Genomic DNA, 16,362 nt, shown 5'->3' with positions numbered 1-16,362 from the left:
GAACTTCAAAATTATCTGGCACATCTCTTATAAACACGGTCTACAAAATTCTGTCTTTTATTCTTTTACAGCATTTAAAACCATTTGCTGAAAATGTTATTGGGGATTATCAGAACAGCTCTCATAGTAACAGATCCACTACAGACAAAATATCTGCAAATTAAGACTATTAATGATAAGGTGTGGGAACACAAGGAGTTGGTTCATTATCTCTCTATAGATTTCTTCAAGGCATATGATTCAATTCAATCATGATGGAGTTTGGTTTTCCCATAAAATTAATTAACATGTGTAAACTAAGTATGGATGGTATTGTTAGCTGTGTTTTGCTCAAGGGCAGAAAATCAAGTTCCTTCCAGAATAAAACTGGTCTGAGATAAGAGGATGCACTACCTACTCTTCTATTCAACATTGCACTGGAGAAGCTTATCAGGAAATTAGCTCTTGCACCTGCTGGCATCATAATGGGGAGGCAACATGAAGTCCTTGCATATGCAGATGATATTGTTCTTATTGGCTGCAATGAATCAGAAATTAGGCAGTTTTTTGTGGAACTAGAAGAAATGGCCGCAAAAACTGGCTTATGGGTAAATGATAAAAAGACACATTACACGGTTGTAGAGAGACCGAATCACGGGGAGTTTGACAGATTGCCTTTGAAGATTGGGAAATAGATATTTGAAAGAGTAGAGGAGTTTAAATTCCTTGGTGTATTAATTGATGAGCAAAACCGAAGACAACAGGAACACCAAGCTAGAATTAAGAAAGCAAATAAGGCATTTTACTCTATGAGCTCTATATTGGGCTCCAAGTTTTTAACAAGGAACACAAAAATGATTATATACAATACAATCATTTGGCCAGTAGACAAGGTCTACGGGTCAGGTAAATGTCCTCCAAAAGTCGGACATCCGCACACCCGAGGGACTGGGTGTAACACCACTATCCTCCATCACACCACATCAACATGGCAGATGCTGCCCAACATTACAAGGGCTGTAGGACATATCTTCATTTCTCCTTCCTATCATAATTTCCTATCATGATTCTGAGACATGGAGTATAACCAAGAAAGAGCAGCAACAGTTGCAAGTCTTTGAGAATAAAGTTTATACAAAAATATTTGGCCCATGGTTCAATCCTATCTCTCAAAGCTGGCAGAAAAGATCTCATTATGAGATTTACACCCACTTTCAACACACTATAATGGGTGTGATACAATCCAACAGACTGCACTGGGCTGGACATGTACTGAGGATGCAGGATAACAGAGCACCAGTAGATCTATACAAGGGATCTCTAATGAGAAAAGACCTTCAGGAAAACCCCAAAGCAGCTGAAAGGAGGAGATCAACAAGGTATGCCAGACTCTCCAAATTGATAATTGGGACGAGCGGGCTCAAGACTGAAAAGGATGGAAGAGGACTGTGAGATCGGCACGGGAACTTCACATCCCTCAGAAGCCTACGGAGTGAGTGAGAGTGAGTATTACATACTTCACATACCTATCTATCTATCTACCTATCTATATATATATATATATAAACTAAGAGTTTTGTCTGTACATTGCTCAGAATTTGAAAAGAATTGTATTTCTGTAGCGGTCGTGTCCACAGTAACAAGGAAATGCACTTATTACTTTTCCGTCATTTCTGTCTGTCTGTACGGATGTACACGCATCACGAGAAAGTGGCTGAAGAGAATTTAATGAAAATCGGTATGTAAAGTCGGGGGGTGGGGGGTGAGCCACTACAATCTAGGCTATAAATCATTTTATTCACGCTAAGTGAAATGGTAGTTTAGTGGTAGGCCTAAAATTTAATTCTCAAATATTTACATTATTATTAATGGTCCTATCGATAAATACTACATAATTGAAATTATATAGAATTATGTTTCCGATCATTTATGTCTGATACATTTTAACCATACTGGCTATGATATCACAGATAATCATCAATTTGTATTTTTGTTGCTAAGTCGATATCAACGACGAGCCACGAGAAAATGGGTTCACAGAATTTAATGGAAATCGGCATATAGAGTCGGAGAATAAGAAACTACAGTCTAAACCAGGGTCTCTCATGGTGCACGGTGCAAAAGACGACTTTGCTTGGTTGACCAGAGTGCAGACCCCCACTACTCGATTTGGAGCTATACCGCTGTGTCGTATCCTAAGAATATGGCAGGCTGAGGATTCGGGAGCCTATAGACAGATTGGCAAAGATGGTTTAAATATCACTTATATTCTAAAACCCTTGAATGTATACACATATGTACAAATTACATATACAATTCTGACACTATATACTCTGACACCAATCAACTGTAAATCTCTCATCAACTTCAGAACTTTCTCTGAGTCTTTATATTACACACAAGAATATGTATATTCACTGGTTGAATACTTAACAACGAGAGGGAGTTGATCCCTATACAGCTGAACCCGTTACTTCGACTGCGATACGAAACTCTCCCAATAAGAATGAATGCTGGTTTATTATTATTATTATTATTATTATTATTATTATTATTATTATTATTATTATACTCCAACACCTAATTGACTATTGGTGTGGAAAACCCCTGTGATCGTTCACTAACGAATTACACTCAGTTCAAGAGCCTATTGTCCCTCTAACTTACTAATATTTTAACTGCGTACTTGCGGCTCTACTGAAAGTCTACCAGCACTCTCAACAGTTCTCCCTAGCCCTTTATCTGTCCACTGGGCCTCTGTCCTACACAGTCTAAACACCGACAGTCAAAAGCCACCTTCAAGATCTGAGATAAAAAAGCCTTGTTGTTTACGAGTTTATATTTCTTTTTCATCCCTTCGAGAACTCTCTATTGATTAATACACTACCACCACTCATCACAGCATCACTGTTCTCTGATTGGTTCCTTAGTATGGGACCTCCCAGTCACGTAACTACATGTCATTTTCTAGAACAACTTCGAAGCTATCCGTATGTCTCTGACACGACAGCGTACAATATGTCATAACAATGAAACACAAAGCTCTTGTTTTACAAGTTCCTATGCCACATAGAATGTTCTAATTCTTTCTATGGAATATTCTGCCATTCCCATTATTATTATTACTATTATTTAGGAATTATGAATTATAGACATATACAGACTCTCCTGTAATTTCCCTTCATATATACATGTGTTCATCTACCTCCTACTTTTCATATCACAGGCTTTATACCCTGGAGGTCGCGGATTCGAATCTCGTCCGAGTTTGTTCGCTCAGTCTGTTACATGCGAAAGGCAAGTCGCGAACCGCTGTTCACAACAGCTGTCCCTCTCTCTCTTTCCCCACATCTGTCTCGCTCGCTCCGCCCATCTCCCTCTTCCTCACTTGCTCCGTAGCACTCCAAATCCGAGCTGAGTTGAGCTGAGCTTAGCCGAGTAGCCCAGAGATGAAGCGTTGGTCCGAGCCGAGCCAAGTGGGACCAATGCACTGTGCACAGGAACTCTGCACCGCAGTTTGCAAGCGTGAGATTTTGGGCGTTTGAGAGGCCCTGGTCTAAACAATTTTATTCACCCTGGATGAAATTGTAGTTTAGGGGAAAGTGCCTAAAATTTAATTTTTAAATATCCATGTTATTGGTCCTATCAAAAAGTACTGCGCAACAAAAGTTATAGACAATACAATTTCTGATCATTTATGTTTTATTCAGTTTTACCACACCGACTATGATAAGAGTGGTAGTTCAGAGTCGGAAGGAAACTAAAACAATATCGAAAGCACATAACATTGATCAACAATAACATTACATTGACCATGTTTGTTGTCATGCTCTTTGTCTCTTACGCTGCCACTCATCTCCAATAGATGGAATTACTGCTGCGTACAGAGTATAAGAGCCTGACTGAATATTGGCGGGAAATAGCTGGGAGTTAGAAAACTTTCTCCTTTAGCATGCCATTCCTCTGGTTCATACATTTTCTGATACTGCTAATACGTAACACACTGGTTCATCATAGTATTCCAGGTATTCGATCCCTACTGTGATGCGCTGTTTTGAATGAGCAGTGTGTACAATTCAGGCAAAGCCAGTAGTAGTAGTAGTAGTAGTAGTAGTAGTATCTGGTCTAGAATGACAATTTAGGACTATTCCAAATTATAGCACCACAATTCACTAAATAACTCAAAATTCAACCCCGAAAAGAGCAGTTTCTTAAGAAAAACTTCTTCCTCTTCACTTTTTTTTAAATTCTAGATTCATTTTATTCCAAATTAGCAGTGAAGAGTGGGTTTCTCTTCTGGCTTGGAGGAAAAAATTGCCTCCAAGTCAGATAGTTTTTCTTCCACCGCCACTGTAGTGAATTGAGATGTTCCGACTCATGGGGTACTCCTAGGAAACAGATTAGTAAAAGGGCATAGTTTTTGCCCTGGGACTCTCCACTATTCGAAACACAACCCCCCTACCGCCGAAAAAAGATTAAGAGTGTTCACGGATCACGTCTGTCTGCGGTTTGGTCATTCCAGCTCTGGAACTTTCGATTGTTAGATCGGCAGCATAGTCCTGTTCGCAAAAACTGAGAAAATGTGTGGTTTTTCATTTGATTGAGTATTTCATGTGAAAACATTGCTTTTAATCACGCCATTCCTATTGATGTCATTGTAATGAGCTATGTTTATTTCAGTTGGAAAAACCACTAACACAGTCTTTCTGAGGATGTAAAAGGCAGGTGGAGAGCGAGTGTCTGCCATTATAATTAAAACTCTCCAATTTGATTCTGACTGATGGTAGGCAAGCAGGACTGCCATTACAACGAAAAATTCCCTAACCCAGTCTTCATATGAGAAAAGACGTTTGGTGACTTCCCCGTCGCATTTCTAGGGTAACGTTAAGAGCTATGCAATTTAATACAATCTTGCTCACAAGGTGTACACTACCTAACCTAGAATATGTAGAATTCCGTAGCGAAGCATGGCTACATCAGCTAGTTTACAATATAACTGCCTATGAAATACACACAGTCATTTTTAACAGGGCTTATTAAGTAAAAAACATTTGAATCAATTATTTAAGAGGTAAATTCTACACCTTGCCGTGCTTATACAACACACTGTAGTTATCAGTGTAATTAAAATAATGGTAAATTCCGTTCCGTTCACCTCTGCATTTTATATTCATCACATGAAGAAATCTTCATGTTAAGCTATTTGTGGGAAACACACTCAATCCCAATTTATTTAATACTAAAATATTAGACAATTTTGTTGCACTAATAATTTGAAGGTTTGGCATTTGGTCAAAAATCATTTTAAACTGAACCATATTGAGAGAACAAACAGGAACAGCTTACGCCTTTAGATACCAGATGGGGCAATAATCTGTGCTTGGTGAGTTGATGCATCTTCAACGGCACTTGCTTAGTATTGTATCAACACCACATGGCAGAGCACATAACCGTAACATTTGTTGGCCACAGAATAAACCAATTGCACAGTTCATGGTGACCAAGCTTGGGTCCTGAGCTCCCCGAGTATCAAAGAATTTATGTCTTCTTTTTGCCACAATATATAAGTAACATTACAAGAGCATAAAGAAAGCAACTGCCAAGGCTATTGAATAATCAACTGAATAGTGAACATTGTAACTATTTGATGATACTGATAAATAAAATCATGAATAAAAATATATAGATAAATAAAAACATTGAAATAAATTAATATTACTCAATGTATCGAAATATCCGTAGTATGGGCGCCAGAGTTCACCAGAATGGTCCCTCGAATTTTGATAGAGCATGATAAACTTTATATCCCAGGGCGTGTACATAATGCTGCGTACTGGTACATCTGCTGCAGGCCTTACCTAACCTCCTGAAAATGACTAAATAGGTAGGAACTGCACCTAGGTTCATCAATAACTACACTGATTCTAAAATATCTAACCTCATCAACACACCACAATACACTTATAATACACAAACAAAAGATTGCTGGAAGACTCCATATTTACAACAACAACAATGAGAACAGTGGGGAAAACGAAAGCGAGAACTAAGCTACCATTTGTAGATAGTCCGATGCACAATGTACATATATGTAGATAAATACCCTTCCACTGTCTCTGTATCAATACGACTTGCCAATTCTCATAATCAGCACTTATAACATCACACATATACTGTACCTTGTAATACTGTGTTCACAGATTTTAACACTTGTTGTAAAGATATATACCTTTGAGCAACACATGCTTGTCGATCCTGAACATAAATTATGGAAAGTCTGAGATAGCTTTCACCAATATATAATGCCAGACTGCCACAAGTGCTACAATACTTAATGCGCAAGCACTCCACAATCCGTCGATCAGCCACTTTCCATGAAAATAACAAGACTACGCTCCACGAACGTTTGAAGTCCAGTCCATTGCAGCCGTGTCACTCCAGTACCGTGTATCAGCACTACTTCCTTCCCGTTCAGTGCTTCCGCACTACTTCCTTCTCGTACAGTGTGTCAGTTGTGGTTCTCTTCCGTCGTGATGTCGAAGTTTATATAAACATCCGCTTCTCCCTTCCTCTCAGATGATACGTCTGGATTGGTCCTTGCCAGCCAATCATGAGTGATCCTCTAGTCAAGACCATGTCCTGAACTCGTACTTGGTCCCAAGTTATAAACAAACTCTCGAGAGTTCTACATGAGTCATAGAAATTTCCTAGTACAACAACAAGCTCATCTCATCAGACACTGGGATGTCCGCATGAGTCATACAAATTACCAGGGTCCAATATAGCAATGTTTTCCCAGTTCAAAACAAATTACTCATACAACATATGTGGATACCTTCCAGCTTACAAAGATTAATGACAAAATATACAAATGAAATACTGACGATGATAATAATAATAATAATAATAATAATAATAAATAGAATACTGACAATAATATCTCACATTTGTACATGTAGTGTGAGGGTGTGATATAAGTACTATCACAACATCAGGAAATAAAATCTTCAGTTTTCAATAGCCATTTATTCTATGCCATTCTGGCATACTTTTAAACACCTCGAGGACAAGATCTGCGGGACAGGTAAATGTCGGACATCTGGACACCACTATCCTCCATCACGCCACATTAACATGGCTGACGCTGCCCAACATTACAAGGGCTGTAAAACATATCTTCATTTCTTCTTCCTATCATAATTTAATTTCAATGGCTTGAATTTTACTCTCGTCTCTACTTGTCACTGCGCAGGTCTCGTTATGGGTTTCCTTCTTCCACACTAGGCTCCTTATTTTGCACTCTTTTAATGTCAATACTTTACTCCTAGCTATCTGAAGCTATTCACAATATTTCACTCTAATATTTTTGCTATTTGCTTTACATTGCACCAACACAGATATGTCTTATGGCGACGATGGGATAGGAAAGGCCTAGGAATTGGAAGAAAGCGACCGTGGCCTTAATTAAGGTAGAGCCCCGGCATTTGCCTGGTGTGAAAATGAGAAACCACGGAAAACCATCTTCAGGGCTGCCGACAGTGGGGCTAGAAACCCACTATCTCCCGATTACTGGATACTGTAAGTAAACTCTTTCAAGATTAAAATTATTGTGTCCACCTTTTCAATACAAATATATATACACTGACTGACAGAGCAAATGCAATACCAAGAAGGAGTGGTCAGAACTTTATGCCAATTGCAGGGTAGACTGACGTCACTGAGGTGTGCTCATGATGTGAAATGCGCCGCTGTGCTGCGCACGTAGCGAACGATAAATGGGACACGGCGTTGGCGAATGGCCCACTTCGTACCGTGATTTCTCAGCCAACAGTCATTGTAGAACGTGTTGTCGTGTGCCACAGGACACGTGTATAGCTAAGAATGCCAGGCCGCCGTCAACGGAGGCATTTCCAGCAGACAGACGACTTTACGAGGGGTATGGTGATCGGGCTGAGAAGGGCAGGTTGGTCGCTTCGTCAAATCGCAGCCGATACCCATAGGGATGTGTCCACCGTGCAGCGCCTGTGGCGAAGATGGTTGGCGCAGGGACATGTGGCACGTGCGAGGGGTCCAGGCGCAGCCCGAGTGACGTCAGCACGCGAGGATCGGCGCATCCGCCGCCAAGCGGTGGCAGCCCCGCACGCCACGTCAACCGCCATTCTTCAGCATGTGCAAGACACCCTGGCTGTTCCAATATCGACCAGAACAATTTCCCGTCGATTGGTTGAAGGAGGCCTGCACTCCCGGCGTCCGCTCAGAAGACTACCATTGACTCCACAGCATAGATGTGCACGCCTGGCATGGTGCCGGGCTAGAGCGACTTGGATGAGGGAATGGCGGAACGTCGTGTTCTCCGATGAGTCACACTTCTGTTCTGTCAGTGATAGTCACCGCAGACGAGTGTGGCGTCAGCGTGGAGAAAGGTCAAATCCGGCAGTAACTGTGGAGCGCCCTACCGCTAGACAATGTGGCATCATGGTTTGGGGCGCTATTGCGTATGATTCCACGTCACCTCTAGTGCGTATTCAAGGCATGTTAAATGCCCACCGCTACGTGCAGCGTGTGCTGCGGCCGGTGGCACTCCCGTACCTTCAGGGGCTGCCCAATGCTCTGTTTCAGCAGGATAATGCCCGCCCACACACTGCTCGCATCTCCCAATAGGCTCTACGAGGTGTACAGATGCTTCCGTGGCCAGCGTACTCTCCGGATCTCTCACCAATCGAACACGTGTGGAATCTCATTGGACGCCGTTTGCAAACTCTGCCCCAGCCTCGTACGGACGACCAACTGTGGCAAATGGTTGACAGAGAATGGAGAACCATCCCTCAGGACACCATCCACACTCTTATTGACTCTGTACCTCGACGTGTTTCTGCGTGCATCGCCGCTTGCGATGGTCCTACATCCTACTGAGTCGATGCCGTGCGCATTGTGTAACCTGCATATCGGTTTGAAATAAACATCAATTATTCGTCCATGCCGTCTCTGTTTTTTCCCCAACTTTCATCCCTTTTGAACCACTCCTCCTTGGTGTTGCATTGTCACTGTCACTGTCAGTCAGTGTATATATATATATATATATTTAGTGGTTAAATTCTACATGAATGAAACACACCAGTTAGGGACATGTTTCGCCCTAGTTATGGGCATCTTCATCCTATATTAATCTTAAGGTCAAGAATTAAAACTATAAACATTGGAACTTATAGTAAACTAACTTAATACTAAATACAATTGTCTTATGCTATTTACACAGTTTACAATATGTACAGTATGTACAATAAGTGCATTAACTTTGCCAGAATTTATAAACAATGAATTACATTTTTATAATGACTAGACTTCCAATTGTGGATTGGATTGATCACAGCGTGGATTGGGGTTTCTCAAATAGTATTGACTAGAATTTATCACTGCGTGAGTTGGGGTTTCTTCAGCTGATATGGTCGCCTGAGTCGCACTTAAGCGTCTGCAGCTATCGAGCTTGGTACTCTAATATTTAGGATGCAATTTGCAATGTTCCAAACTGTTAACAATGAAAATAAGCTAAGAATGGAATATTCTGCAGACACAAGAACAAACAATTCGTCACACTACCCTGGCTGTTTCAGTTCTCAACGTACCTGGCCTCCACTTGGCAGCTCTCAAAGGATGACAATGCAGAAATGGGCAGTCATCTTTCTGACAACCTCCAGGCTGACTTTCCCAGTAGCATGGAATTTCTTCTCTCTGTAATAAAAGGGAAGATGAATCTTCTTTGAGACATCTCACTTAGCCAGTGAGAAGAACTGAACCTACAGTATACTCACAGATTACGTTTGACCATGATTCTACATCTTTGCAAAATAGAGAGGGGTTGGTTCCCATCGTAGTCTGTCCTGCGAATGGTTTTCCAAGGTTTTCCATTCTTCTGCACGAAGTTGAATGCCAGGACAGTTACTAGTAGAGGCCATGGCCGCTAATCCTCTCATCTTCACCACAAATCTGCTGGCCTGAGATATGGTATCACTGTCTAGGCAGCCTGGCACCTCCCTTCACAAGAAAAAGGAAAACAGCTTTATAGCATTGTTGTTGTTTACACCTCGTATTGTAGTGGTTAGTGTCGTTGCCTATAACCCCAGTGGCCCGGGTAATAATAATAATAATAATAATAATAATAATAATAATAATAATAATAATAATAATAATAATAATGTGGTGTCAGGGTGAATGAGTCTAACTACCAAATCAAAGTTAATATAAAACTTTAACAAGGTTATATTTTCAAAGTTTCAACAAACAAGAATAACAACCAAACTAATAGCTTTTCACAAGGGAAATTACAAGGACATGGCAATCTAAAGACCAAAGTTAGAAGGATCCAAAAATTTAACACTCTTGGGCTACAAGCCCATAGTTTACAATTCCAAATGCCCAAAATTTGCTCAAGGGCAGAAAACCCCTAATACCAGGAGCACCTGCTCACAATTAGAATATCAAGCCTCTTTGAGGCACTTTTACAACACATGAAAAGAACAGACATGCTCTCAGTTCTCCATGCCTATTCAAGGCAACACCAAAAATGTCTTATACATTCTGGCCTTCTGTGGCCTAGCTTACAAATAGAAACAGGGGTATCTCGTACCCATTCTACAGGGCCTTTGAGTAAAAGAAATAACCGTTAAATAAATGGCCCAAACAAAAGGAAGGAGGCGGATACTTGCAATCCTCTATTTAGCTTCTTAAAACCTAAAAGGCACTATGCTGATGAAACAGGGGCTATTCCCAAACTATGGAGGTGACTCGTATAAAGAATAAATTTTAAAACATTAAGGAAGAGAAGAAAATCAGTTACCAAAACGCAGTCACCTCAAACCGAAATGAAGGGGAGCTCGAGAGGGTAAAGCACTCTCTATCCCCGATTTACAGTTAAAGATATATGAAGTTTTTACATAAGCCGGCACAAGTTTACATTTTTAGAAAGGTAGGTTACATTGTAAAAGTTTCGGACCTTTCCCGCGGGTTAAACTGCTTCGGACCTTTCCCACGGGTTAAACTGCTGAGCTAGCAAGAAATAAGATTTTAAATGGCCATTACCTTACAGAAGAACTGCTGCCTGATGGAAGAGGCGCTTCCCGCCTCCTGCTACACGTCCATACACTAGGTTAGATGTTGATGAAGTGGCCGAGAGACAAGAAAATCTGCAGTTTTTATACCCTCGGGGAAGGTTCGAGAACTTTCATGAATAATCAAGCCACACCCTCTTTCTTTATTGGTCAGTCTTGAAAATAAACTCAAAATCAAAGAAGAAAGACACGATTGGTCAAAAATTAATTACAGAAATTCTGGATTGGCTAAGTTCAAAACTGACGGAAGTAAAAATAAATATTGCCAACCCAGAAATGAAAGAACGACATTTAGAAAAGAACAAACTTATGAATACAAAATTTCTTCAAATAAAGTTCCTTCACTTCGCACCAGGGTACATGATCATAGTTTTTCGGCAGTGACATCTACGAGAGAATGTCCAAACTTCTTAATAAATAGTAAACAAAAACAAGTCGAAATTCACACAGTGACATCTTCAGAGAAAAGGTTTAAGTAGGTCCAGTTTTAAGTTCAGTGTTTCTCCAATAGAGGAGTTCCAATTGGCGCAAGATTTAAACGTGCGGCGTAGAGGTGTACCTCCCGGTAAAATAATAATAATAATAATAATAATAATAATAATAATCATCATCATCATCATCATCATCATCATGCAGGTAGCAGGTAGGGACCCTCTCCGGAGGCAGCCCTACCCAGGGAGTGGCGCCCCTTCCTATGCGAGTCCCAGAGCACACTGACCCGGTGTGTATCATCTGGTAAGGGTCCCAGCTCAGGGTTATGTGTGAAGACCTCAACGGAATCTACAGCGGAGAAGTTGAACTTCGGATCAGTGGAGATTGCGGAAGAGGCAGCCCAGTACTCAGGGAATAGTATGAGTACACTCAGCAGCGTTTGTCTCCCATGTTAGGGGCGGCTGCAAGGCGTTCGGTCAACGGTCTCGAAGGCGGAAGAGGAATCTTAATTCCCAACGGCAATGAGAGCGGAAGAACCTAGTGGAGTAAACCATGAAAAAATAATCATTTCGGACTAACAATCCGATCTTACTTTGGAAGCTAATTCCTTCCTTCACAAATCACAACTTCATTCGCAAGATGGAAATGTCGCTGAAAGAAAGCACTACCCCAGGTGGCAACTCAGCAGAGAAATCCACCATTGCAGTATGCAATGCAACGGGACCTAGGATTCTGGGGAGTCCCAACATTTGCGAGAAAGACGAGTCGGAGCTTCTTGAATCACCTTCCAAACTCAAATTCAAGAAGAACTATTTCATTGGAACAATAAATGTCAACTCCCTTACCAGAGTTAGAAAACAAAAAGAACTAGAAAAGCTTTTGGAAAAAAATCAAATCCAGATCCTAGCTGTACAAGAGACAAGATTCCTAGAAGAAAACATCATAGACATCACCAATACAGAATATTCAAAGGAAAGCTGGCGATTAGAACAACCACCAACATGCCTCTGCTCGGAACCTGCTTCTACATAAACAAGAAGGTAGTAAAAAATGTCACAGACTTCACATCAAAATCTGATCTGAAAGATTGTCTCTACTAACTATTAAATCCAAGAATAAGAGGTACACGCTCATCAACTGTCATGCCCCGATCAACGAAGACAACAAGAAGAACCCACAGAAAGTTGATGACTTCTGGGATCTTCTGGAAACTGAAATCGACCGGATACCCAAGAGCAACGTAAAAATTCTGCTGGGAGACTTCAACGCACAGATTGGGAAGGAACGAAAGTACAGAGACATCGTAGGGGAATACCCAGCACTTAAGAGGACAAACAAGAATGGGGAAAGGCTCATTGGACTCTGCAAACCTTTTCAGTTGAAACTTATGTCAACACACTTCAAGAAACTCCTGAGAAAATCAAAGACATGGGTATCTCCGAATCCCGAGTTAGGGAATTCCAATTGGATCACGTACCGATAACAAGGAAAAACTCAAAGGAGGTGATGAACGTCAAAAGTGATTAGGAATGGTGAATTTGATTCTGACCACTATCTCTCCAAAGTTAAAATCCGTTTTCTCCCAATAAGACAAAAGAGAGACCCACCTAAAATAATGAGATTCAACACAAACAAAATGAACATCACTGAAGACATCATTAGAAACTTCAGGGACGAAACCCAGACCAGCAAAAAGGGGAACTGGCAGGAACTATGCACGGGAATCAATGAAGCCACAAAGAAAACACTCGGACAGGCTAGGAGGAAAAGAGAAATATGGTGGAATGAGGAGTGCGAGGAAGTTGTCAGGGACAGATCCGAGAAATTGAGAAAATGGAAATGCTCCAGAGGAAAGGAACACATGGAACAATTCAGGCAACAGAGGAAAGAAACATCCAGGATATTTCGAAGGACTAAATGATCATTTGAAAGAGCTCAACTGGAAGAGATCCAGACCGACTTTGTCAAGAACAATTCCAGAGAATTTTATCAGACTTTCAAGAGAAAACTCAAAGGATACCAAGCGCCAAGTTTGAGCTTCAGAAACGAACAGGGTAAAATCGGACTGAACAACCAAGAAAACTGTGAGATATTAGCCAGATACTTCCACACACTCTTGAATTGTCCTTCCCCAACCTCTAAACTAGAATTTCCAGACATACCAGAGAACTCAGAAGATGACGAACCACCAACAAAGGAAGAAGTCAAGGAAGTTCTTGAAAACCTCAAAAACAACAGGGCAAGTGGAGAGGACTCAATAATGGCAGAAATGTTGAAATGGGCAGAACCGGAAATCTTAGATGATCTTCACCAAATCATCAAGGAAATCTGGGAGAAGGAGACAATCCCAGAAGAATGGAAAACAGCACTTATCCATCCACTGCATAAGAAAGGGGACAAGCAGGATGTCAACAACTATAGGGGCGGGTCCCTCCTCCCGATCGCCTATAAAATTCTCTCAAAACTGCTTAATAGAATAGAAGGTAATCTGTACCAACAACTAGGGGAATACCAAGCAGGGTTTAGGAAAGGCCGCTCCTGCATCGAACAAATATTCAACCTTAAGTCAATACTCCGCCACAGAATGTTGAGTGGTAAGAAAATTGTGGCGTCATTTATAGACTTCAAAAAAGCGTTCGATTCGGTGGACAGAGAGACTTTGGATAAGATCATTAGAGAATTTGGAGTCAAAACCAAACTGGCAAATATAATCCAAGAGACCCTAACAGGCACAACCTCCAAGGTAAAATTCTTCAGGCATTTCTCACAATAATTTGAAATCAAGACAGGCGTGAGGCAAGGGGATGGACTATCCCCACTCCTATTCAACTGTGTCCTAGAAAAGATAGTGAGAATATGGAACTCAGAAACTGAACATCAAGGGATAATCCCCATCTGTCTAGGGAGAAAATCAGGTGGGATTAAAGTCAACTGCTTGGCTTTTGCTGACGACTTTGCTATGCTATCAGAAAGTCCAGAGGTCACAACCATTTAGATAAACCTCTTGGAAAGAATCGCCAGCCAAACAGGACTGAGGATCTCAGCAGAAAAGACCAAATTCATGACAAACATCAAAGATGGACTAAAATTCCTAGAAACAGAGATAGGACGGATAGAAAGGGTCAAGAAGTTCAAGTACCTTGGTGAGACGATACAGGAGAATGGACTAGAAAAAGCTGCAGTAGAAGATCGAATCTCAAAAATGGAGAGAGCATACGGCTTGACAAAAAAACATCTACAATAAGAAGTGCTTATCCTGGAATTCCAAATTAAAACATTACAACACCGTGGTCAAAACAGAATGCCTGTATGCCAGTGAATGCCTGTCCATGAACTACAAGCTGGAGAAGCTAGAGGTCCTGGAAGGAAGAATCCACAGAAAAATTATGGGAGCTGTCCAAACTGAAAGCGGATGGGAACCGGAGTAACAAAGAAGTTTACCAGAAGGTGGAAAGAATCTCAGAGACCATGAAGAAAAGGAGGCTGGCGTTTTTTGGACATCTATACAGAATGAATGCAAACAGACTTACCAAACAGATATTTGATTACTTCAGGAGAAAAAAGACTACTACAGCATGGATTAAGGAAACGAAGAAGGATATGGAAAGGTTAAGCATCTTGGAAGACCAGCTGTTGGAAAGGAATACGTTTAGGAACACACTGAAGAATTTGGAAGGTGTTCAAGCCGCAGGAAGAACTAGGAAGACCGGAAGAGCCTGGACAGATGAACAACGGAAGCAGGCCAGCGAACGCATGAAGGAGTATTGGACACAGAGAAAACTCCGCACGAAGAGAAAGAAATGAAGTTGTAGCATGATCCTTAGTGGTCCATTCGCTTGTAAAAGAAAAATCATCATATGGCCTCAGCTACCGTGTGCAGACATTTCAATGTGCCGCCATCTGGCTGTATGCTCATCAATATTCACATTCCGTTTTACTCTAGACCCATTAGATGGCAGACAAAGTAAACCAAAACTCTCTTGGGCGTCTGTAGCTGAGATTTAATGAATTTTGTTGGGTAAACACCAAATGTGTTGCCAGAGATCTTTTACATGCCGACATCATACGACATGGAGCGTCGAATGGACTTTTATCTGCCCTTCAAAAATCCGACTACCTCTACTGGGTTTGAACCCGCTATTTTGGGATCCAGAGGCCGACACTCTATCACTGATCCACAGAGGCAGCTTCTGGTTAGAGTATTGGAACATGCAAGTCTCCCAAGTGGTGTAAATTTCAAAGACTTGCACCAGACCAGTGGGCAACACAAGTTTACTGATTTGTTTATGGAATGCAAGAGAATCACAACACACATACCATGCTAAATAAATTATTACCGTATGGATATTCGAGGCAATTAATATACAACTGAAATGGAGCAACTGTTTACCTTATCACAATTTTTGTTTCAAATGTGAGCTGTTATAATGTGTTAATGTTGTAACGTGATGCACACATCCAAAAATAAATGCAAGGGAATATTTCCTTTCAAAGTCTCGGACAGATCTGAAAAGTACACATTTCAATAGTTTTGCTTTTACGTAGGATCTACAAATAGATGTGTATACTGGCCTGAAAAGTAAGTGTAAACAGAAAAATAATGACTGAAGTTGAGCTTCCTTCAAGTGCAAAACTAAGGAATTCTGGGGAAATGTCAAAACTTGCTAATGACTAGAAATGAGATAATGAGTAGATAGAGATGAGCAACTTTCATTTTTGATTAACCATCAATAGTATTTACCTCCACAGTCAGTTTGGAGAGGAGGGTACTGAAACATGCCTCACACAATTTCCAGATTTGATTTTCGTAGTCGACCTCCCATGGAGAGTCCTCAATAGCGCAGCT

The 16,362-nt window shown here is 40.9% G+C and overlaps 1 protein-coding gene across 2 annotated transcripts in view; it reads right to left on the bottom strand.

Moving 5' to 3' along the window:
* Positions 1-16,362, bottom strand: part of LOC136881314 (golgin subfamily A member 6C) — a 131,416-nt gene that overhangs the window by 74,964 nt on the left and 40,090 nt on the right. For both annotated transcript variants that reach the window (XM_067154123.2, XM_067154124.2), the window contains exons 4-5: positions 9,789-10,011; positions 9,603-9,708 (exon numbers count right to left, since the gene is read on the bottom strand). The gene's annotated coding sequence lies outside the window, so the exon portion shown is untranslated. The remainder of the gene's footprint in view (positions 1-9,602; positions 9,709-9,788; positions 10,012-16,362) is intronic.

The sequence above is a fragment of the Anabrus simplex genome, chromosome 9 (assembly GCF_040414725.1).
Source record: "Anabrus simplex isolate iqAnaSimp1 chromosome 9, ASM4041472v1, whole genome shotgun sequence".
In the NCBI taxonomy this organism is placed as follows: domain Eukaryota; kingdom Metazoa; phylum Arthropoda; class Insecta; order Orthoptera; family Tettigoniidae; genus Anabrus; species Anabrus simplex.
Note: the sequence above shows the minus strand (reverse complement) of the source record. Positions and strands in the feature narration are given on the sequence as shown.